General features: G+C 35.2%; 1 long non-coding RNA gene across 1 annotated transcript in view; it reads left to right on the forward strand.

The window, feature by feature from the left end:
* The first annotated feature begins 1,718 nt into the window (after positions 1 to 1,718).
* LOC146761764 (uncharacterized) overlaps positions 1,719 to 24,943 on the forward strand; it is a 55,685-nt gene continuing 32,460 nt past the window's right edge. Inside the window, exon 1 of the long non-coding RNA XR_014942527.1 lies at positions 1,719 to 1,858. This is a non-coding gene — a long non-coding RNA (uncharacterized LOC146761764). The remainder of the gene's footprint in view (positions 1,859 to 24,943) is intronic.

The raw sequence follows: 24,943 nt of genomic DNA on the forward strand, positions 1-24,943 counted from the left end.
TTTGAGAAGGAGTGAGACTGTGGGTTTTATGGAATTTAGCTTTCACCACTGTCCTTTGAAGTAAATAAAAGAGCTCCCACTGAGCTCTCAATAATTTTTTACCTATATCTTCCTTCTGTTTTCTAGCATGGACAATTATTTAGCGCTGACAGTCGAAGGAAAGTAAAATATAACTCAACTATTTTCATTAGGGTATTTTGGGCTACAAAACAGGTATTTGAGAGGAAAAATGGAGTATCTGTTTCCTAACATCGTACCATAGTTATACACTAAAATGACTTGCATGTTTAAAAGACCTGCTGAACACACACTAGTCCTGTGTTTACTTTGCATAGAATGTCTGGATGTGATTTGTTTTTCTCTCACTTAATCTATTTGTACTCTAGAAATGTATTGCATCCCTTACCACTCTCTGTTTAAGAATGTGACTACAATACTTCATTATTAGATTTGCAACTCTCAGAAATTACACTTTGTGGAAGAAAGGGGAAACATCCTCAACTAACTAATGAGTGTGCTATTTGGTTCTTTCAGTTTTTCATTAGTAGCTGGTGCGCATTCATGGAGGGGGAATCAAAGCTGCCATAAGGCATAGTACATTTCACTTATACACCCTCAGTGAATTTATCACATGATAAACAAAACTTTTCCATTCAGCACAGCTGTTATAATCCCTTATGTTGTTATGGCTACCCAAAACACTGGTTAACCCAAAGGTTTCCCTATAACTAAACTGGTTACTGGTTATATATTCCTGCCCACTTGTTTTACCAGCAGGCATTCCAGTGTTTGTTCAGTGTTTAACATCCTCAATTTATTTAAGGAAAATTTTAGGTATTGGAAAAAGTACAGTTTCTTATACCACACTCTGAGGTACGCATTGAGTATATAGTCATCTAAACCTGTGTTTGCAGTATATAGACTATGAACGTTTATGGAGACAGGATTTAAAAATAAAGAAATAAAAAAGCCTTTGTTTCCCACTATTATATCTTCTCAGAATGTTATTAAGGTAGACAATAAATCAAAGATAGTCCAGCGATAATTCCAATTGTTCAATCCTTTTGAAGCATTTTCATACAAGCTGAATTTTGGCTTCATGGCCTTTTCAGATAGCTCTAAAGGAAAGTTAAACAGATGCTTTTACTGAAGAACAAAAGGAAAATGCAGTGTTACACAGGAATACATATACTCAGTGAAGAAGGGCAATTTCTGACTACTGGTTTGGGGAAGTGGGAAGACAAACATAGACAAAAAAGAAAACCTATTTCCAGGTTCATTTCTGTCAGAATTGACACCAGTCTGTGGATCCCGGTTCCCTCTCCACTTTCAGCTGCTCATTTCTACACCCACATGCCTCCCCAATTGTGTCAGAACAACTATTTGTGGGGCTGTGCAGATAACCAGACAAGAGAACTGGTATGTGTTAAAAATAACTGCATATCTTTCACCTGTTGAGTTTTTTGATTGGCTGACCACATGGCCTCCCAGCTAAGTCCCCTAACAGAGAGGGCAGTGCAGGGCTGGAAGATAAGAGGCAGGAAGATGAGAGTGGGCAGAAAAAGCTTGAGTGGCTGCTACTGCTGAAGCAACTGAAAGATTGGTGCGAGTCACCCTGCTATCATAACCCTGACTTTACAATAAAAGGTGGATATTGGCCTGAAAAGGCCTGGTCCTTGAGTACAAAACCTGAAAGAGCATTTCTTCTTTGGATAAAGACTCCAGTCTTTCATCATTCTTGTAAAGGAGCAGACTTGCATCGGAGGCATTTCCCTCTACTATCAAATTCTGCTGATTTTAATAAGTGCAAAGTTAGATTGGTGAACAAGGCTGGAACAGACTTAAAATATGTACAGAGGTGAGAAACTGAATCACTGTTTTGTGCATTTTTATGCTTTTGTTCACAAAATAACATAAAACAGAAAATCAGCTCAGACTTTAGACTTTTTTAGACTTTCTTCTAAAATAATAATCAGTCATCACAAATTAAAAAATGTGAACACAGTTTAACACAGGGGTGTCCAGCAGAAGAGTGCTGGTAATTACTGTCTATGTTTTATAAAAAGAAAGAAAGAAAGAAAGAAAGAAAGAAAGAAAGGAAGGAAGGAAGGAAGGAAGGAAGGAAGGAAGGAAGGAAGGAAGGAAGGAAGGAAGGAAGGAAGGAAGGAAGGAAGGAAGGAAGGAAGGAAGGAAGGAAGGAAGGAAGGAAGGAAGGAAGGAAGGAAGGAAGGAAGGAAGGAAGGAAGGAAGGAAGGAAGGAAGGAAGGAAGGAAGGAAGGAAGGAAGGAAGGAAGGAAGGAAGGAAGGAAGGAAGGAAGGAAGGAAGGAAGGAAGGAAGGAAGGAAGGAAGGAAGGAAGGAAGGAAGGAAGGAAGGAAGGAAGGAGGGAAGGAAGGAGGGAAGTTTTATAAAAAGAAAGAAAGAAAGAAAGAAAGAAAGAAAGAAAGAAAGAAAGAAAGAAAGAAAGAAAGAAAGAAAGAAAGAAAGAAAGAAAGAAAGAAAGAAAGAAAGAAAGAAAGAAAGAAAGAAAGAAAGAAAGAAAGAAAGAAAGAAAGAAAGAAAGAAAGAAAGAAAGAAAGAAAGAAAGAAAGAAAGAAAGAAAATGTAATATAATGTATCTTTACTATATTTAATTACCTGAAATACTGTGTCAAGTTGTCTGACATTCTTCGTGCCCCAACACTAACCTGATCTTGACTTCAGTCTGTGTCTAAGACCTTTTCACTGATCTACTTATTACTTCTATCTTTTCAGTTTAATTATTGTCTGATTTCTTTTCATCTGTTATATAGCTATTAGATCTAGAAGACAGACCAAACAAAGGCATGTTCTAGTTTTACCAACAGCAATGCACATGCTTAGCTTTAAGTTTGTGAAAAGACCATGGAAGTCTAAGGTATTTCAGCTTAAAGACACACATAACTCTCCAAAGGACTGGGTCCACTGCCATGTAAAGGTAAATATCAGAAACAAAAATGGAAATACTTGAGCATATGCACAGCTTACTGTGGCAATACTAAGTCATTAGGGGTGATTGCTTGTGCCAGCTACCTAATATAAACATTAGATGATTTTGCATCTCCCTGATTGATCATACATTTGTTAGAGAAAAGGAGATGAATTTCCTATTTCCATACTGCCTGAAAAAATAATAAAAGGGAATAGGATGGTATGAAAGAAAAAAAAAAGACCTTCCTCTGAATCCTGAAGGTCATTTCTTCATGAATACAGAAATACACTATCACTTGGTAAAAAATTGTACAAATATATCCTGTTACATAATGCTCTGTATTTATATTTTAAACATTTTAGTGAAATATTAAACAGATTCAGTTTGAGATCCTGTTATTAAGCTGTATGAAAGGTCATGACAGCAGAAAGACTGCAGTATCCACTCTGAGCAAAGCAGCTTGCTATTTGGTAACTAAAAATAAGTACATTATAACTTTCCCATATCTTACTTTTTGTAAGTAACTTTTATTTCTTGGGGGGAAGGATATTTTATTTTTATGTTTAAGTATACATTTCCGAGTTCTTTCTTATTTGTATGATCAGTGAGTGCACAGATGTTGTATAGAATATAGAGAAGTTAGGTTGATAAGATTATCATGTTAGAAAAGATAATCAGAGATAAATAAAAAGTGCTCACTGCTATTGTAGGCTTACAAGAAACTCCATGAAGAGCAATCTCCAGAGAGAGATCCTTCCCCACTGGCAGTCAGCCCTTAAAAGGGGTCTAGGAGAGGTGCACCCCGGCTCCACCCCTTCTGGTCACACAGCCGAGTTGCCTTCCCTTGTGCTCCCAGGGCTGACACAGTGCTTATGTCAGGTGATAAACCAGAGGTTCAGGCTATGATTCAGCAGTTTCTTTACACTTATCCTTTCTTAAATTCTTCCTCTTTAGCCTCTGCTTCTTCCTCCCATTCTGCCTTCCCCCAGTTCTCTTCAATTCAGTGTCATTCATGTGGCCTTAGACAAACTGACTGAAAAAGACCTGAGTAAAGTGAGCATATGTCCTGTGAAAAAAATTCATGAGGTTGTCCATTTTTTCCCTGCTTCTTCACATTATGCTACTCAGTTGCACAGTACTGGAAAGGTAATAGGCAATTTACATAGAGTAAATTCTTGAATAAACTTGTGCTAAAATACTGGAAGGGGAGCTATTACAACAGTTTGTAAAAATTAAAAAAGTAAAACAAAAATCATTGTTCATTCTTTGCAGTTATGCCAGCAGGTTGTCTAAAACATCTGCTCTGGTAATATGTCACAAGCAGTAGCTGGTGCAGGTTAGGCCAGAACATAATAGAAGTAAATGTATTTTTAAATGCCAGGTTTTAAAAGAAGACAGATCTGCTTGGTATCTCATTATAAGGGAAATGGCTTTTCATGTCACCCCATCAGTAGTTGTGCAGCTTTGAAGAAAGTTTCAAAGGTTACGGTCCACACTTTTTAACTCTTAACTAGTGTACAATTTTCCCATGAAGAAAAGTCTGGATCGTTTTTACTCTGAAATAATAACATTGACTTTATTATTTTTATTATTATTATTTTTAACATGCAGCAGAAATTGTCTTGTATCTATATCTGTTAAATAACTGTACCCTCAATTATGATATTCGTGCAAGTTCCTGAGAGGAAAATCCTTTAAGAACACCATGTAGAATTCCTACTGTGTATGTGTGCTTTCTGCATGTTCATGCACACATACGTGCATGTATCTCAAAAGCATTTGGGGGCAGATTCTGACTTAGTAGCAAGTGTGAAGTTCTACACCTGGGGAGGAGTACAAATATCTAAAGGGCAGGAATCAAATAGATGAGGCCCAATGACAGGACAAGGGGCAACAGGCACAAACTGGAATACATAAAGTTCAATACAAATGTGAGGAAGAACTTTATTGTAAATGTGACAGAGCACTGGAACAGGTTGCCCGGAGATGTTGTGGAATCTCAATCTCTGGAGTTATTCAAAACCCTCCTAGATGCTTTCCCATGTTGGCTTCCTGTAGGGAACCTGCTTTAAAAGAGAGGTTGGACTAGGTGGTCTCCTTCCAAGCCCTAAGATTCTGTGATTCTCTGCTAACACTGAAGTAAAACCACTGCTTAGTCACATCAGTGAAGCATGAATTCAGTTTTCTCTGCAGAGACCAGAACAGCCCTGTCTTAAATAAAAAAAGCCTTGCATAAATCCATGTTTTGGATCCAGCTTGATAAATGTCTACAATGTATGCTAAACTTAAGCATGATTTATGTTTGAACTATCTGACTGAAAGTTGTTTAATTATTCAAAATGTACTAAACAGCAGATTATCCAGCAATAATAAAAACTTGTTAGGTGGTACAAGGTTTCTGGCTAAATTAAAAACTTAAATAGATGATTCCCTTGGAACTATGTATGTTTCTGAAGTTATGTGAATGCATAAAGATTTTAGTAAACTTTGTCTATATCACTACTGTACAATACCTATAATCATTTGCTCCTGGTAATGAGTGTATAATAAAAATAAAAGAATAACACAATCCCAAGTAAGAAGTCACTCTCTGATTCTTATTCTGTCTAGAATAAGTTATATAGTTGCTGATCACAAAACATGAATGCATACCAGATTTTACTACATTTTCACTGAGAAATCAAGCATATATACTTTGGTTAAAATCTTAGAGAAAGTAATCCCAAAACAAAATTAATCTGCACTTTGTTGTTGTTGTTGTTGTTGTTGTTTATGGCAGAAAAAAATTCCTTGCTCTACTTGTTTTGGAGAAGTGTTTTAAAGATCTCCTAATGCATACTTACTGACTTTTGGAGAAGCTCCATCTCTAGTTTTTCAGCAGCAGTAATCATATAATTTGAAAAGTTTTGTGTATGTTCCCTTGTGCTCATATACAGCATAGTAAAGCTCAAGGAATTTTTTAGAATAAGACTATTTCTTTCTGGTTTGAAACTGAACCAGAAAAAATATCCATCTTTCCTTTGTCTCATCTTTTTTTAATAAAAAATATTTACTACATTGAACATATTCTAAAACTGCAGTAAAGAAGTATGCAGATTAAGGAAAATGAATGATAAATTATAAAAATGCACTAGATAAAAAAGGACCTAATTGTCTGGGGAGAGTTCTGCTTTGCATTGATATTACATAATAGTACTCTACTCTGAGATACTCTCAATTTCTTAACCAAATTACCTTTTAAATTACCAAGCAAGGGCCATATGCTTCCCTCATTTATGCTGTGCATATATTCTCACTTAATTTAAGCAAGAGAGACATGGTAAGGGTCTCTTTAGTTTAAAAGGAAACCTGCATGCATTTATTTTAGTGCAATTTTTTGAAAGTTGCCATAGTGAGAACTGCTTCTTCACAGATAGCCCTCATGATCTCTGGCTCAGTCTAGAAGTTCCTCCTTTTTACCTTTGAACTGTTATCTTTCTAGAATAACAGTTTATCTTTCTAGGACTAGACAAAACTTCTCTTCCATGTTTCAAAACAACTACTTTATTTTCCCAAGGGGAGTTATAGTTGGAAGAATAGCATCTTCCAGACAAGAAAAAGAATGATTTGGAAATAAACATAATTTTACTCCTAAACATAAATTAATTCATAACTCAGCAAGGACACAGAGATTAATCACATGCCTATAATTATGAGAATTGTTTAAGTAAGTCACTACATGGGGGTCAATTTTCTTGGAACTGGAGTGACTGGACAGAAACCAGAGTGAACACATTAAGACTGCTTATATTCACAGGCCTGTATTTTGATTATTCCTTTCTTGATGTACTTTGTGCATGCATTGTGGTACTGGAACATTTGCTTCATTATTTCAAATGGTCTAAGACTTATCTAGTGGTGATGGGGTGAGTGATAGAACACAAATGGTGTAACTTCTAAGAAGAACTGAGGTTAGCAAGTTGGATAAACAATAAAAGTTGCCATGCAACATTAGGTTTCTATTCCCCACTATATTATTACCTTAAAAGGCTAATTGATGTAAACTACCAAGAATATGAATAGATTGAATTAAGATTTAGCTGTAAGTTTTTATGTACAGTTAGAAGGTGGTTATAACTAAGTAGTCCATGAAGTAATTATACTGAATGCTGACAGAAACAACAGCACCTGCTTTCTGAATTGTAAAATTTAATGTAAAGCAATATATAACTCCTTTTTAATCTTCTTCAGTGACAACATGGAATCCACCTGTTTCCATTCCCATGCTTCACTTATGCTAGTTCAATGACAACAGAATGTCATTAAATCTTGAAGATTTCCATTTGAATGTGAATATAAGATGATGATGCAGTAGGTGAGATCAAATTCTTTACAACTTTCTGTGGAGAAGTGACCTGTGGTAATTGGACACACTCTTGTCAAGAGTATGGCTTGTTACCAACTAACATAGACTTTTTAGACACAAAGTTTAAAAAACTCAGGAGAGTGAGTCCTCACACTCTTCCCTCTACTATACTCACCCATTTATAGCTCTGTACTCTCTTTTTCTGTAACACCGCATGCAACTGTGCCATAGGGTCTCCCAACCAGGTTTACTTAATGTGTTGGCATAATTATTTTCTTGTTGGGAAATTCATATTTCAAAGGATTTCTCTTATCCTGTCTTTTCTGCTGCTGCAGTCAAGAACAGCCCAAAATTAGACAACCCACCTCTCGACTTCTCTTTTACTGGGAAGAAGAATATTGTACTCAGAGATGAACATTAAGAGGAGAGAGAAATGGAGAAATGTGGTTTAAAGTTCAATGTCTCTTTGAAATTTCAAGACTAGCCAACCAGAAAGGAAACTGCAGAATTGAGAAAGATTTTTATTTATTTATTTATTTATTTATTTCTGGATCAATGTAATTCTTCAGTAAGCTGAAGCAAAGGGGTACATTTTCAGAACATTTTTAAGGTTGCCGTGTCCCTAACTTTTAGGTCCCCTTGAGAAACTGGATTGGCAGTAAGCCTGATATCATGTGTGATGAGTTGAAGCTTTTGGGGTTTGTGTCAGTTTTTGCAAATGTTGTATCTGAATTCATGCTCTTAATATCATGTCTGTTAGACATGGTTCCTGTACATGTTTCAATACAACACACAGAAATCAGCCCAGTTTTGAACTTTGGCTTGTGGAGGGAGGAAAAAGACACTGAGAGGTTCCAAAAAATAATGGAAGACAGTAAAGAAAGTTTTATACGCTTTATTTGGTCTAATCTACTAGCCTCAAGTTCATTCAGTGTGGATCTGTGGAACCCAACTGTGGAACTCGGTCTTTTCATGCTTTTCACTGTCTTCTACCACAACAGAATAGTCTTCAGCTTCCACAAAGATGCTTAAAGTTTTAGTTTTCATGTTGTCATAAAGATATAAACATCTTTTTGTGCATATCAGTAGTACTGTAGATAAGAAGTCATTTTGTGGGTACTCTGCATTCTATACAGAATGTACTCTGTTCTTTATAGTACACCCACTGCCAATCTTTCACTGCTTCTGACTGTTTCAAGTATAGCATAACATATGTAAACCACAGGATGGGGATCTGTGAACCTCCATCACATGCTTGACACACATACAGATGACAGGATTAATTCTGTTAGCCTTATCTGCAGCAGAAGTGAAAAATATGCAGGTGGTGAATAAATAGTATGAAGAGATAATAGAATTACTCAGGCTCATTAAATGGCTACACATTGTGCTATTTAGCAATGCATTCAATAGCCAGGTGTCTTGAAGAGCAGGTACAATAGATTAATAACTGTAGGGAGACTGCACACATCAAGGCAAAACTGTTGAGGAGATTCAATTCATTCTGCTCAGCACCATATGCACAGAGACATGAAACAGTTATTATTACAACATTATCTCAACTTGTCTAATACAGCTATCCCTATCCTTTCACTCAGTTCTCTTTTAGCTGTTATCCTCTCTTCTTTTCGCAGACTCTAAATCTACAAAGGAACATAACAAGATCTTCCAAATTGAAATCTCACACCTCTCGAACCTTCTTAAGAAAGGAAAACATACCACCAACAATACACGTTAATCAGTTATAAATGAAAGTAATAACAACCTGCCATGCTTTTATGCCTATTATCATAAGTAGCATGAAATTACAATTTAATAGTATGCAGTACTTCACTTCATCGATAAAAGTTTCTAAGCAGCAAGGCACAAACACTAACAAGTGTGCAGCACAGTCAATTCTCATTACATCCCCAGGACTTGAATCATTTTTCATCTGTAGTGTTAGTTTGCCAAGAAGTAGAAGGGAGGAAATAAAGCTGCTTCTTCAGCCTCGTTAATATATAGGACGGAAGAGGGCTGCCACTCCCTTAACACTGTCTGCCTGAAAAGGTGTAATGACACACAGGTGCTCCTGGTGGTGATTCCACTCATCTTCTGCTGCTACTGTTGTGGCTTTTTTTATTGTTGATTTGTCTGTTTTTCTAGTCCTATACAGCTGATGGGAAAAGCTGACTTTTTCTTTTACTTTGGATATGAGGATTGCCTCACATTAAAATGGAACAGTGCCCCATCTGCACCTTGGTAGCCCTTCAGCCAAGTAATTACTAAGGTTCTCACGCAGGTGTTTATCCTTACACATTCTGAATAACTCAGTGAAAACTTTCATCTCACTGAAGTTAGTTAGGAATACATCATCAAAACATTATGTGGAAAATACAATTTCCACAACATAATGTGGTAGAAAGTTCTACTTTGTCCAAAGTAATATATACATATATATTTCCTTCCTTATAATTAATTAATTAATTTTATGTTGGCAAGGAAGTTGTGATTGTATTCCTGTCTTCCCTTCTCAGGGAAGGCTCTATCCATTAAGGGTTATTGCTATCTACCATCAGTTTTGACTGGCAGGAATGGCATAGCCCATCTCAAAGAGCCAAAGAGGTGAATGCAGCATTTGGCATACAGTTGCTGTACAGAATGTTGGCAGCTGTATTAGTGCTGGATCAAGTGAAAATATAAATATGTCCTCATTCCTTTTTTTTTTTTTTTAATCTTACTGCCCTGCAAATGATTTTTCAATACATTTTCATTTCAAACGTTATCAGTGCGCTTGAAATAATAATGAAAAACTTGACACCTAAGTTGTTTGTTTGTTTTAACATCAACAACCAAAACCATAACAGCATCTCCAGTCTCATAGCAGTTTACAAGTATGCCTACGTATAACAGACAGTAACATGTACAGTTCCTACAGATTTGGTAATATTGCTGTACTCAGCTTAGAAGGACAGTAGAGGTGTTCCTCCAAATGCTGGAATTTTGTCTAGATATAACCTTTTCCATATGAGACTGCACATCATCCTGCACATCATCTGAGAGAGAGAGTTCATGTCTCACCATCATTTAAGCGTGTCTGTAACTGAGTCATTTAGAATATACCCAATAGATCTTTCTTACATCCCTACTAAAGGAAAAATGACAGATATAGTAAGAAAAGTAAGAAAAAATAGAGAGCTCCACCTATAATCTGACAAAAGTCATAGGAAAGTAGAAGAAAAAATTAGAGAAGTTTCAAGGTTCTTCCTTCTTACAGAATTATAACAGGCCTATATTAGTTCTCAATCCTATTGTTAATTAAAATTTGTATTGCAGTGGTTAGAGGATGCTTTCTCAAAAGCTTATAGTGACAAAAGAAACAAATACAATTAAAAATAAAAACAAAGCCCCCACCACCAACAAACCAAATAGATCATTCTCTCACTGCCACCCTGGTGAGATGTAAGAGTGAATCAGAAAAAGAAAAAATCTCATGGATTGAGTAAAAGAGAGCTTAATAGGATAAATAAATAAATAAATAAATAAATAATTGTAATAACAGAATGTACAAAAGAAGTGATGCTCAGTGCAATTGCTTACCACCAGCTGACTGATGCCCAGACAGTCCCTAAGAAGCAGCTGCTCCTCTCTCAAACAACTTGTCCTGTTTTATAGTTCAGAATGACATTTTTTGGACAGTCTGGGTCAGCTGTCCTGATTCTGTCCCTCCCATCTCTTTGCGCACCCCCAGCTTCTTGCTGGCAGGACAGCGTGAGAAATGGAAAAGTCTCTGACTTAGTGCAAGTACTGCTCAGCAACAGCAAAACATCTGAGTGCTATTAACATTATTCTCATCAGAAACTGAAAACACATCATCATACCAGCTACTAGGAAGAATATAATATATACCAGCCAAAACAGAGAAAGTATCAATAGAATGCCCTTCTACATACAACATTTTTTCATTGAACATAGATAAGGGTTCTAGTGCAGGTCTGGTAAGAGTGAAAAACTATATTTCCAGTGCAAACGTGTTTTCCAGTTACACTGAGTCAGACCGACTTCTTGTTGAAGATATTCAGTTAAAAGTTGTCATGGAGACAATTAGACATAGTCTATGTCATAGCTGCATCATGACAGTGACTTGTTTTCTAATTATGTTTAATTGTTTCAAGTTTGCTTTTTTTTTTGGTTGTTCTGATACTAACTCAGCATAGATTTACATTATGCAGAGCTCAGTGACATATTTTCAAAAACTGCGGTACTACTAATGTCTGCAGTATGTCAAATTACCAAGTTTCCTAGTTCTTAAGCAAAGAGAGCTTGTTATGAATTTGTTACTTAAAAAAAAAGTCCAAGATAATTTTTGTCAGTGGAAGGCTGGGCCATGCTCCTCAGAAACTGTATGAATTGGTTTAATGTGCTTGGAAAACGGCAAATGTGACTTCTCACATTAAGGAAAATTAAGGCATAAAGATATTTAATGTTCTATAAACTCAGAAATAAGTATTATGAAGATTATATTTCTCTTCATCCAGTCCAACCACCTGGTAATCTCAGCAGATGATCCAGTCTTTGACAAAACAAGGAAAAAGTTTCTGCTGTAAAACAGTCCTTGTAGTCCTTAGTTTTTAGCCAAGTGGTTGTGTCAAGTAGAAAATGGAAATTTTATGACAAATTCTCCTGTACCATTTATATTTGGTGCCTGAATTTTTTAAAATTCTGTATTTGTTTTATGCAGTGATGCATTAAAACACCAATGTCCTTTCAGTAGTCACTACATACCTTTCTAACTTTCCCTCTCCATTGTATGACTCTGACTTTTAAAAGAGAATATATAATAGATATTTCCTTTTTTCAGTATGACAGTTTAACATGCTTTTCTTTTGTGACTTCAACACAAAGCAGCCTCAGCTTACTATACTACAATAGTTGTAGTTCAGACTGCCCAGAGAAGTTGTGGTTGCCCCATTCCTGGAGACACCTGAGGTCAGGTTGGATGGGTCTCTGGGCATCCTGAGCTGCTGAAGGTCAGCCCTGCCCATGGCAGGGTTTTGGAATTACGTGACCTTTAAAGTTCCCTCCAACCTAACCTGCTCTGATTCTATGAATGACTTGGTTTCTCACTTCAGTTCTTTGTTGAATGCAATGTTAGTAGTTTTGTTAAGCTTTCAGTATAATTTTTTTAATGCTTCCTTGAAAAAAATGTAATTTTCATCTGCTTTCTGCCTGGCAAAATGGTTTTCAATTGAATGATTCTTTCTGGTGTACTTAGACCCTTTTGGTTTTCTGCTCTTCTTGTTTTCCTGGAGTATCGTTTGAGGCTGGCAGTGATAAATGTAATGCCTTGTTCTTCTGTGACATTAACACTGCTAAACATAAGTTCTCATGAGCAACACATTTCTTTCTCTCAGGGACCCAAGAAAATTTGGCACAATACGGATTCTTTCAGTTTCTGAAACAATGATTTTTGGACTCTGTGCATAAAGTAGAACCAATAGAAATATAAATCAGAAAAAAAAAATAATAATAATAAAGACATAAAGTATAGGTTGGGGGGAAACAGACTCTCACTTACAGTCATGTCATTCTGGTGTTGTAACAGGCCTTCACTGCAAACAAAAACCAGCTCAAGAAGTAAATGGAGAGGACTCATCATAGGCTTTTCACCATTGTAATTGTTCATGTTGCACCAAAAAAAAAAAAAAAAAAAAAAAGATAAAAAAGGAAAAAAAAAGAAAAAAAAAAAACTCCCAAGAATGAAAGTTTTACCAAGTTTCAGTAGACAGAAAAGTAGGGTTAGTGATCAGGTCACACCTTCTGCCATGTCCTATTCTAGGTGTCAGTGCAACAGAAAAAATAGCTACTTCTGTGTTAGACTAATGGGAAGACTTATCATGTTAAAAATCTGAACTTACGTGCTAGAAGAAAAATAGCTTTTAGTTTTATAAAATACAGCCTGAACTTTTTTTTTTTTTTTTTTGTCAGTTTGCTTTTGACAAAACTCTCGTCTAAAAGCCGTGAGCACTCTGAACAAAAGCTGTTTCTTGAGGAATGCTGGTCAAACTTTTTTCTTTTTAAAGAAAATATTACATCTCAGAAGAATAAAGGACACAGTTTAAGTAATATGCTAGCAGGCTGGAAAACAGTGCAAGGTTCATCCTTCCCAAACAAGCACTGTGCTATTGCTTTTTAGCTTTGATGTCACATTTCTGCTTCTTCATTACAAGGACTCTTTTCTATCACATGTGGATATATTGAATAGCAGGGTGGTATAAAGATGTTCAAAATGGTTTGCACCAAGGGGCTAGTGCTGCCTTTCATTTTTAAATCTTGCATTGAAAGCTAGATCCAGAGCACCTGGCTAGCCCAAGTAATTAGCACCTTTTCTATGGAAGATTGTCCCCAAAGAAGGAGTTCAATTTGCATTACTGTGCACTCATTTTTACATTTACTCATGTATAACAGAGAACAGGGTTCTCAGCTTGTTAAAAAGAGGCACTCAAGAATTTTTAATCAATAAATTCGCAGCTGGAAAACTGCCTCCCTACCACAAGAATCACAGAAAAACCTTTGGGAGAGTGCCCGCACACAAGTACTTTTTCACTGTGAAGATTATTACAGTGTGGTTAAGAACATATTTTACCCATGTGAGAATAAAAGCATGTTTAAAACAACTCTAAACTTCTAGTTCTTCTGTGTATGTGAAGTGGATGTGGACTGAAAATTATCTTCAGATTGAATTAACTGGGTTTGTACACAGAACTGAAAACTTCCTTGTTACTTGTAAGTTTGTATATGGGTGGCAAGCTAGACACAATCCTACAGAACATGGCTTTATATGCAAAAAAACAGGAATATTTTGAAGAACTATTCATGTAGAACTGTGGCTATTTCAGCCAGATTGGAAACGTGCTAATTAGTTCTAAAGCTGGAATTGATATACCACTATCACTATGATGTCTGTACAAAGTATCTTGAGTCAATACTTGCACCTGTACCATTTTAGATGGGAAGCATATGACAAACAAGATAGCTTTTAGCTTAAGAAGTCATTGGATTCAACACTATCTGCATACTTGGCAACATTCAAAAATCTCTGATGTTGAAATTAATTCATTCAGAGCCAAATTTGCAACACTGAGTGTTTAATTTATACCTCCATCCAATACAATTTCTAAACCTCTATTTACATTAAAAAGAAGCAAATACATGGAAGTGAATATTCAAAATATATTAGTAATTGTATTTTTAAATACATAATTTGCAAAAACAATGCTTAAAAAAGCAGTATCTGTCTTTCCAGCAGTTTGTTTTAGACTTATGGCTTTGATAGTTTATTTCAGTGGTTCTTAAACTCTTTGAACCATGCATGCTTGCCATCATACTCGTTATTCAGAATTATATAAAGTTGATATTGTTATGAAAACCACCGAAGACCATTTGTGGCTACAAACAACAATTTGTGAACTGATAGTTTATTCTCCAGAAAATACCTTTGTAGTACTAATGTAGTCTGCTGGAATATGGAATTGATGACTTTGTTAATGTCTGTTGCCAGATGTTTAGTCTGTGTATTTTCATACATCTTGTTTTGGAGCTAATTACCTATAAGACAGTTAAGTTCTACAAGGCTCACATCTCTTTGAATGGCTGCAAGTAAATTGAACTGAGCTTGCATTTCTCTTTACACAAAAATCACTCCAAAACTGCTGCCAACCAACATAGAAGAGAGAAACAAATGAATAGTACAGCATAAATGTGATGCTGATTAGAGCATAAGATTAGGATTCTAATACCTGGAGCACCTGGACTTTTGGACTACCTTAAAAATTAAATTACCAGTTAAATTCATACTATGCTTTAGAAAATAATTACTCTAGGATCATAGAATCATAGAACAACAGGGGTGGAAAAGGACCACAATGATCATCTAGTTTCAACCCCCCCTGCTATGTGCAGGGTCACCAATCACAAGACTGGGCTGCCCAGAGCCACATCCAGCCTGGCTTTGAATGCCTCCAGGGATGGGGTATCCACAACCTCCCTGAGCAACATGTTCCAGTGTGGAAGAGCACAGAAAAATTATTAAATAAGCAGAGGAAAATATGCTTTAGGTTTTTAGTGAATCATGTGCTTGGAAACCTGTGTGTTAATTAAGATAATTATTACCTGAACATTTAAAAAGAAACATATAGATTGTTACACCTCTAATGTGTAATATGCTCTTGTATTTAGTCTAGGTTTCAAAGAGTTCCAAAATACAAGACTACACGTTATTTTCTTTCATCTTCATTATTTATTTTGGTAAGCTGTTAAAGCTGTGCTTTATTTATTACAAGTCATCCATGCATAATTCTGTATAGTTTGGAAAACTAAATCTAACATTTTCACCCCAACTGTATAAATTGCATTGATTTATTTCTGACTCTGAGGCCTAAAACCATCTATTACATCAACAAAACATCCTCCAATTCTCGTGATCAAGGAACAAAGTCTACTCATTTACTGTGTAGTGAGAATTGACAGATGGCCAAATGGGGTGATAGATTTGATTTTAATGTGTCTTAAGAGAGTAAATGAACCAAAGACGATCTTCATCTCATGTGAAAAGTTGGATTTTTGTGTGGCTTTTCTGCAACAGTGAGGTGCAATTCTCACAGCACTTCATTGATTTTCCAACCAACCATGACCACTCAGATGGCAAAAAGCAGGGTCAAAGAATTTTTATAAATTATTAGTCTTTTTTTTGTTTGTTTTTTATTTTTTTACTGTTTGTCTACAACCACATGAAGAGGCCTAAATACACAGAACATCTTAAGCCACACTTCAGTGTTTTGTGGTTTTTTTTTCCTCCTGAAAAAATATTTATGTGTTTCATAGGTTATGCATTTTTAACTTAGCATCACATTAAAGGTTATGTCAAGAGAATCATTTACATCATAAAGATAATGGGAATAAAATTTCCTCACTTCTCCACAGCTATTATTTTAGCATATATCATTGATAATAAAGCACTTTGTATTTCTTGCTTTAAACTTTGAGTGAGGCTGGATTCCAACAGCAGGACATGAAATATAACATACAGAGTAATGCAATAAAGTCAAAATAAAGCAGATCACAGTAATATCCCCATGCACTATTTTCAATCAACTATTTATTTGTAAGTACTTCAGCATCATTAGACACAGAAAAAGTAATTACATGGCGTATGTCAAATATAGTTAGTGTGTTAGTTAGGTAGAGCCAAGTGTGTCTGGGGACTGTTAAAGGATCTGTAATGCAGCCTTGAACATTACAAAATAGGATAAACACTTTCAACAACAGGCAGTAATGTTTCAGAACCAGTGGGCTTTAAGTGTTTAACAGAAGTGAAAATCTATTCACAAACTACTTTTGAATGAATGTTTTTTTGTTTTGTTTTATTAGTTTTTTTTTTACAACAGTACAGATGGAATGAAATTTGAATGGTACAATATAAGGGGTATTACTCATCAATCAGATGACATGTCATATGGTCATATGTCATATCCTTAGGTGGGTAATACCACCCAAAATCGTGTATTATAAGCAGCTGGGAATGTGCATGACCTACACTGCAGAAACCTTCTCCCTTTTAGATTCTCTATGGGTATTACTTTGAAATGTTTTCATCTTATGGCTTACAGCATGTTCTATACTGCTTATTTGGTAATAGTACTTTTACTCTATTTAGCATTTTGATATTTTGCCATAGGTGAATCAGCTAACACAAAATCTTTCCCTTTTGAGTGAGAAACTGATCTTTTTAGCAGCTGGACAAGTGGGCTGTTTTCTTTTCTGTCTCTGGAAGGAATTTGGACGTTTCATCACATGTAATTTATTCAAAACTTGTTTTTTAAACTGAATTCACTTTGTAAAATCAAGAGCTACATTTTTAGAGATGAGAACTGATATTCAGTTTTCTTCTAAAATTTTTCACTTGCAAATCATGCTAAGACTGTTGAAGAATGGTCCATCATCTTTTCTACTTACCAGTCAGAATACTATAGCTTTCAAACTGCATTGGTGAATTAAAGTGATTACAATTTTTTTCTCAGGATCCTCATTTTTCTGCTCACCTATATATACATCGTCATTCTTCCAAATTTCTTAAAGAAAACATGGGTGCAAATTTCTCTTTTCATTGAAAAGTTTTTAGAAAAATGAAGTTTAGGAGGGCTTTGGATGAAGTGCTAGGTGATTCCAGTGAAGGACTGAAAGAAAGCATAAGAATTTTGAAAGTAAAAATTTTGATTGACAGATCTATATTCTCAATCCAACTCTTTTATCCATCCCCAGGAAAAATTGCGTACAGGTATGCCTACCAGACCAGGTCCCATAAGAAAGATGAGCATGTTTTTACAGACCTGGAATAGCGTTGACGTATCAGCAATAATAGATGAGTAGAAAGAAATTATTGAAAGTTGTAGGAAGTTCCAGTTTTGCAAGATGCCATGCAACTGTCACATCTGGGGCTGTGCTACCCTTGGTAATGCCTGTAAATCAGAGCAAATAATTCTTTGACAGGTAAATTTCAGTAAGACTGTGTGAATTAGCTGAAAACATAATTTCTCAAGTCAGATGAACTGTGAGAAAAGATACCCAAGACCAAATTTAGCAAACCAAGAATATACAGTGTAGATATCTCATGCATTTTAGTCTTCTATAATTCCTTTCTCAACAACGGGGAAAAAAAAAGATAGGTTTCTCTGCAAACTGCTTTATCTCCAATCCAGTTTTCAGACCAACTTCTCTCTCTCACACATATAGGATGCGACAATAAGTGTAATGAGTTAACTTTTGAGTTCATGGGTTGCCAAGATAGAAATTCAGTCAAATCCAGAGGTGACTTCTGCAATATGGGGCCTCAAAGAATAAAGTGCACTCACTACACCTGTCTTAAGTTAGTTTTTCTTAGATTGTGAATTTCCTCTGATAACTAATTAGGAATTTCACATCCAGTCTCTGGGTGCTCTGGGTACATCCTGAGGCAGAAACTTAAGTACCATGCAAACTATGAAATACTAATATTTTGACTATATCTGTTTAGCTATATCAAATTCATCTCCAATTTACATACACTGCAATCATTGTTATCATTTTGTCAGATTGCCTTGGAGTATGGAAAATGTACCATCATGAAGGAAATATTTTATCTAGCTTGTGTCTGTATCATGATAATTTTTGTGAAAGTTTCTTATTTTACTTATTATTACTGACATGAAAGTATGCACCAGACTTTCAGTTAAGCTATGAAAAGTTCTTTCTTTCTACTTTGACAAATTTCTGAGAATCCACTGATTCTTGAAGGACTGCCACTGTGAATGCAACACTTTTTAGTTCTGTAGCGTACTGTATAGTTACCTGCTCATGCCTTTCAGTTTGTCTTGGAGCAAAATTTTGTTATTTGTCAGGCACCGTTCATATTGTTTGGAACAATGAACACTAATAACATGACATTCAGACTAAATAAATGGCAATAATTTTCAACCTCACTAGTTATTTGGATATATCCAATTATTTGCATGGGCAAATGCGTCTGCATGTACATATAATAGTGACTAATAATCCTTATTCTGTTATTGACCCATCATCTACACTATGATTGAACTCAATAGGAAATATTCATGCAGAATAATTGTGAAATCAGACTAAGCATATAATTAAAAGATAATCTGTAAAAATTAGAAATTTAAATACAGAAGCACATGCACAAGTTGTGTTTCCTTAAATATCTCGGCTGTCGACAGAAAGAACAATGTTGGTTTCAGTTTCTCCATTTTGAAAACTCCCATTGTGTCTATTCTCAGTGCTGCCTGTTGCTGAACAGAAACCTGAATAATATTAAGTATTTTTCAGATCCTGTTCTAAGCAATATTGCTCTCCCTAAAAACACAGTTCATGTCATAAAGCATTTTTATCCCAGATAAACTGTCCAAATATTTCTTTGGAGCCATTGACACGGATGCTGTTAACGTTTATTTACTCAACAATAATCTTTACAAATCCTTAACAAGCTGGTTGTTACCAGTGTGTAATTTCCCATTTGGTAGTTAATCATGCTGATAAAATGCCTAACCAAGAATAGATCCAATAATTCTGTTATTAGCCACAGTTAATACCAACTTAGAGAAAAACATCCTGATAATAAAATAACAACATGACGATAAACTGTAAGCAACACAATTGTTCTTATTCTATAGAAAGAAAAGAAAAACAAAAAGAAGAAAAAAAAAGAAATGGAGCAGCCTCATGGACACATGATGTCTGTGTGTTGCATTCAGTGATTCTGCAAGTATAGGTTTCAGGGAAGAAGAGACATGAATGGTGGAAGAATGAAACTGAATCAGTTACAACATTATTTCAGTCTATTGGGATGGTATCATCCCTCATTTGGTCATTTTCAATCTAGACATTTATAAAAAAGATCTTGGTTTTACTCAACCCAGATCTTCATCAGCCTTATTTCTCTTCAAAGACAATGAGCTACAGAAGTGTCTACTGCTGTCAGTGCTGGAATAACTTGATAAGACTTGCTTAGGAAAGTGAACATTCAAGAGGCAAACTGGACTTAAAATGACAATCAGGCAATAGTATGAACAAAGGAAACAGATTACTCAAGTATAAGCCAAAGGTCTGACAGTAGTGGAAGATACACTGAATGAGAATTGAGAAAGTTGAGAATTGAGAAATAAATTTAGGAATGTAGCACATGTGATGAAGGATTATAGCCCTTTTTAGGTGAGTCATTAGTTGCCTTAATGATCCAGTCCTGCAGAATTTAAAAGAGGAAAATGTAAAGTCATAAATACTTAAAAGGCCTTTTTTATGCCTCCTTAAGCTGATGACAATAATTCCCTGATGGCTGTACAAAGAAAGGAACAGAAGATATAATTGTAAATGTTGAAGATGCACTCAAGGCCAGGCTGGATATGGCTCTGGGCATCCTGGTCTGGTGGTTGGTGATACTGCATGTAGCAAGGAGGTTGAAACTAGATGATTACTGTGGTTCTTTTCAACTCAATCCATTCTATGATTCTATGATTAATCTACTTATATAAAATGGCAGCTACCAAGGCTTCACAACATGAACCAATACAAACGAAGTCTCCACATCCAGAAGTTACCCTGAATGAGAAAACTTCTAAGAAACCCATATTAACCACCTGAATTCGTTATTATATCTTTGAATAATAAGGTGATATTATACATCTCTTAAGTTGCCAGGGACAACATTTAATTGTATAGGTTTACACTGTGAACTGTCTACATAGTTCTTTCGTTCACAACAGTAACATTTTCTTTGCATACCTAAACATACCTAGAAGGGAAGGGGATGTATTCAATAGGTAAAGGAAGTAAAAAAAAAAAAAAAAAAAAAAAAAAAAAAAAAGAAACACGTGAGAATATGTATCAGGAGAATCTAGCTTTTCATTAACATCTCCTGCAAACACAAATGTGTCAAACAGCGTGCGTAAATTTGTAAGAGGATGATTTTAAATTTGCCTTTTATTTACTCAACATAACCGCACCTCTGAAACCATTAGGATTTCTCTTGTACATAATATTTACATCATTTAAAAAGTGTGCATTGTTAACCCAATAGACTATAAAGACTCCATGCAGAGCAGTTACTAGGGATCCATAACACAATAATGTCTTGGATAAATTTAGTTTGGAGTCATCTGAGTGCATTAGATGATTAAAAGTTTTATACACATGCACATTACCTGATTTGTTTTTTAAACAGAGGAACGGTTTTCTTTATTCTTCACATTTATTCCAAAATAACATAAGAGACATTGTGGTATGTGATATTACCCTGTAATTATGGGAGTTCGGTGTTTAGAGAGGGTAAAATGTTTTACTTTTACACTGCAGATTTATACCCATCAAATTAAAATAATTTTTAAGCTATAAGGCATGCTGTCTTTCTTTCAACCCATCTTGTCACTCACCAGCCCTAAGTATAAATGTGTGTCATCTAGTGACGGCTGTATGCTTGATGATGTTTTAGCAACCATTCAAAGGTTCCATTAGACGCAGGGCACTGGTGAAAAGTTGTTGTTGCTGACTAGTAGAAGAGATGAGTTAACATATTTTAGCTATTAAACATTAATACCAAAATACTCTTTGATACTTAAAAAGGTAGGAACTGTTTGAAGAACAGGAAGGAAGGAGGGAAAGAGGGAAGGGAGGAAAGAAAAACAAGTACAAAACATTCAAATAAAACAAGATTAATTATTTTTACTTGTGATAATATCCATAAAAGAGATTATCAGTAATTGTAATCATTACATGTTTTCTTAAAACAGAAAATTAATAAATATATAATTTTCCCAGAAACTGAAGTCTTCCACTCAGATCTCCCACACTGAATTTATATGATTTCATGTTGGTTTTTGTGGGATTTGTTAAAGTTTATGAAGTTCAAGCAAACTCTTAACTGTAATATTGTGTTAGTTTTTGTCCAGAAAATAAAATACTTACTTCTGCAAAATACTGTTAGCAGCACACTGATATGAGAGCGATTTACCTCTTTCACCAACCAACAAGTTCAGAGCATCTTTATTAAAACACAGATGAGATATGGATACCTTGTTCAGTAATCTCTGTCACAGCATGTGGAGGTCTACACTCAGAAAATGAATAATGATTTATGTCCACTGGTCAAAAGACTTTCTGAGCACATCAAACAGACCACATCATGCCTCTTAAGTAAAAAATATAACATTCAACAGAAAAAAAGTCAGGACCATAGTCTTTTGGCAGCCTAGCCAGAGAAATGTGAGATTGGCCCTTAAGGGAATTCTCATTCTCAAGTGGATGTAAATGTATTCATCAATGCAAAGAAATGCATAGTGTATTATATACACAATACATTAATAAATAGTCATGCATTAAAAAATAATGAGATTTTCTACAAAACAACATCCTGTGGTGTTTAGGGTCATAAAAAAAGACAGTAAAGGAAGGTGGGGAGGGAGATTATATGAAAATCTGATTAAAATACTGAAACCCTTTCCTATATATAAGAAACAATAAATATTTCATCTGCTAACTGTAAACAAAAGAACAAGTGCAGTAAAATGTAATTAAAAATGTAAAAGTCTGGAGAGACATTTATTTTACCACAGTGATATTAATATTGGAAATAATATGTAAATAGATATCAAGGTTATGCTGCAGACAGAGTGGAAAATAGCTGTTCATTTTCCATAATGAGCTTTCATCTATTTCTTATTTTTGACTTTCATTTTAAGTAATTTCAGAGATTTATGAATAATGATGCCCTCAGTCATTGGAAAGCTCTAACAAATCTTCAAATTCTACTAGTTCCCATTAGATATTTTTTACTATTTTTTGGATTTTTGTTTTGAATCTGGGCAACAGGGTTAATGACAGCACAGAACACTTGGCAGAAATATGAATTGTTTCACACTTCTGGTTTGTCATTGAAAGAGGATCCTTGTGGTTTGTGAGTCAGAGCCCATGGTATAAGACAGAGCAGTGCTCTGTCTCAGCCGTAGTTGATGCACCACAGGCACAACAACTCTTAAAATGCAAAGCATAATGCCAGTACATGAACAGCATTTCAGTTTTCATCTCATCATACTTAAGTCCGTGGAACATCTTCCTAGCAAAGAATTCTAATCATAAAGATTTTACCTTTGAAACTTGTGGTACTGCCAGTGTAATGGAGCTCTGGTACTGCATTTGGCTGGCACTGTTGCTGCTACAAAGTACCACAGGTGCTTGCTGACAATTAAAGAAAATCTGGCTTAATGAATAGAGAATATCATAGGAAACTGTACATCCTGGTAAATAATTGCATTTCTTCTATCTACAGTGTCAGGCTTATTCGCATCTTTTTGTTGGCATAAAGTTGCAGAAAGTGAGTATTTTGTCCTATTTTTTTGACATGGTGCAGCATGGATCCAGATGATCATCTTAAACTCAAAAGTGCTACTTATTTGGACATTACAGTTATACAAATACTGGAAAGGATTTCTAATTCTTATGAGTGTGCACATTAGATTTAAGTTAGAAACATATCACAAATAAGCCTTGAGTGTATAAATGCAATTTCAGTATAACAACTGCCTCTGATAACACAGGCAATTTAATAGATCAAATTCCTTCTTCTTCCAATAACTTCTTATCCTTTCAGTTCCAACTCATTTTCAAACACCCAAGGGGGAAAAAAAGGGAAAAAAAACACAGCATGACCTGAAAGGCTACAAATCTGGGCTATTTTAGAACAAAGTAAGGTGAGAGGAACAGTACATTTTCTATGAAAATGTAGATTCATTGAAATCAAAGTGCTGGAAGGGAAAAACGTCAATGGGAAAAAGATGAACTAAATAATTTAAGCTTTCTCACTTCATTATCTAATTCTTTGAAATACTGAAATAAAATAATTCAGCATTACCAATATGCATTCTACTGATTCTTGAATGAATTGTTTTAAATTCTGTATTCTGTTAGAATTAGCATATTAACTATTCTTCCAAATCACCTTATTTTGTTATTTCAGATCTCTTCTACCAGCTATTCTTTTCCTTTTTCAAAACAGCAGTGAATTTTCTGCTATTCTGAAATGTTGTACAAGTCAGATGCATATTGTAGTTGCCTTCTCAATGCCAAGTGAAGCAGTGCCAATCATAATGGTATAATTCTCATAGCTGTTTTTAAGAAGGAATGCAGAGTTTAACTCTCAGACTTCAACATGCTTTGCTAGAACTCCCTGGAACTCAAATGCAGAGACTTTTCAAGTTTAATAAGGCTGTACATGAGGTCACTGGGTTACACTAACAAGTCACAAGGCTATGGCAGTCCCTAAAATAGTGTATAAAAAAAAAAAAATGGGAAGGAAAAGGAAGGGAAAAGGAGGGAAAGGAAAGGGAGAGGAGAGAAGGGGAGGGAAGAATGAAAAAAAACATGCCTGTAATATTTAAGGCACATTGCCAGATTCCTTTTTGTTGAGCCAAAGAAAGAAGTTTGTGCAAGAAATTTCTTACGACATTTTCTTCAAAATATATGGTTGGAGGTAAATATTTATCAGTGTTTATGGTCCTGTTTAAGACAATAGAAGTTATGCTGATGAGTTCTAGAATGATATAGTGTGCATAACTGATCTGGCTAGTTTGCAATGCATGACAGATATTTTGCAAAATCTGCAGAAAACACCTGAATATTTTTTAGGAACCAAATATATTCCTTAGAATATGCTCAGTTACTAGTTTGTTTCGATTCAGCTAAGCTAATGGTTAACCAAATAATTTCTCCAATCAAAAGCTCACAGCGAAGACACTTTCTTCCATGTGTATTTTAATGTTTGTCCTTTATCATTATCCAGGAGGCTGCATTCCAGGGCACTGAGATCAGTAATATTTGTGAGGGTCATTCTCCCTCTCATTCACTTGTCGTAAAAAAATAATACATTCAGTGTAGTATTTTCACCCAGTAAGATCCTTGTTCTTATTATTTTGTTTTCAATATGTATTTGAACTAAACATTTATATTAGTAGAAGCAAGATCTAACACAAATTCATGGCAGTTGTTGAGGCTGATGATAATACTCAGCCTCATAGACTTCAAACCCAATGTCAAGGGTCAGCTCCTGAGATACTTTTAAGATGTCAGCTA

This window comes from Coturnix japonica, chromosome 2 (assembly GCF_054131305.1).
Source record: "Coturnix japonica strain WE chromosome 2, WE-NBRP24, whole genome shotgun sequence".
Classification (NCBI taxonomy): Eukaryota; Metazoa; Chordata; class Aves; order Galliformes; family Phasianidae; genus Coturnix; species Coturnix japonica.